Here is a 453-nt window from a genome sequence, read left to right on the forward strand (position 1 = left end):
CCCTGAGAAGTGGAGGGTTGTGCAGGGTGTTCGCTGTCACTGACGGCTCCTGGTCACTGTGGAAGCCAATTGGAGTCACGAAGCGCATGTCGCAGCCACACACACAACTGAAACGCTTGCCTTGGTCGGAGTCGCATGCCAAGTGCTGCAACTCGCACGCTTTATAATATTTAAATTGGAAGAAAATGATTGCACTGTGTGTGGCGAGTCTCCTGTGTTATAGGAAGGAGTTAAGACACGTTCTCCTCCGCCGGGTTTCTGGGTCTAATTAGTCACAAGTGTTCTCTGCAGATCCTCGTCCTGCCTCAGTGTCAAGACATGCGTTTTGGTCTCCTCGCCGTATTTGTGTTGTGACAACGAGGAGCAGATGCCCTGTCAGCGACTCATAAAAATTATTCGCAGATGTGATTGGTGGGAGCTTCACTGAATTTTATTTCCATGTTTGTTTCTTAG

The sequence above is a fragment of the Lithobates pipiens genome, unplaced genomic scaffold, assembly GCF_037356315.1.
Source record: "Lithobates pipiens isolate NorthernLeopardFrog02 unplaced genomic scaffold, aLitPip1_a1.2 Scaffold_376, whole genome shotgun sequence".
In the NCBI taxonomy this organism is placed as follows: domain Eukaryota; kingdom Metazoa; phylum Chordata; class Amphibia; order Anura; family Ranidae; genus Lithobates; species Lithobates pipiens.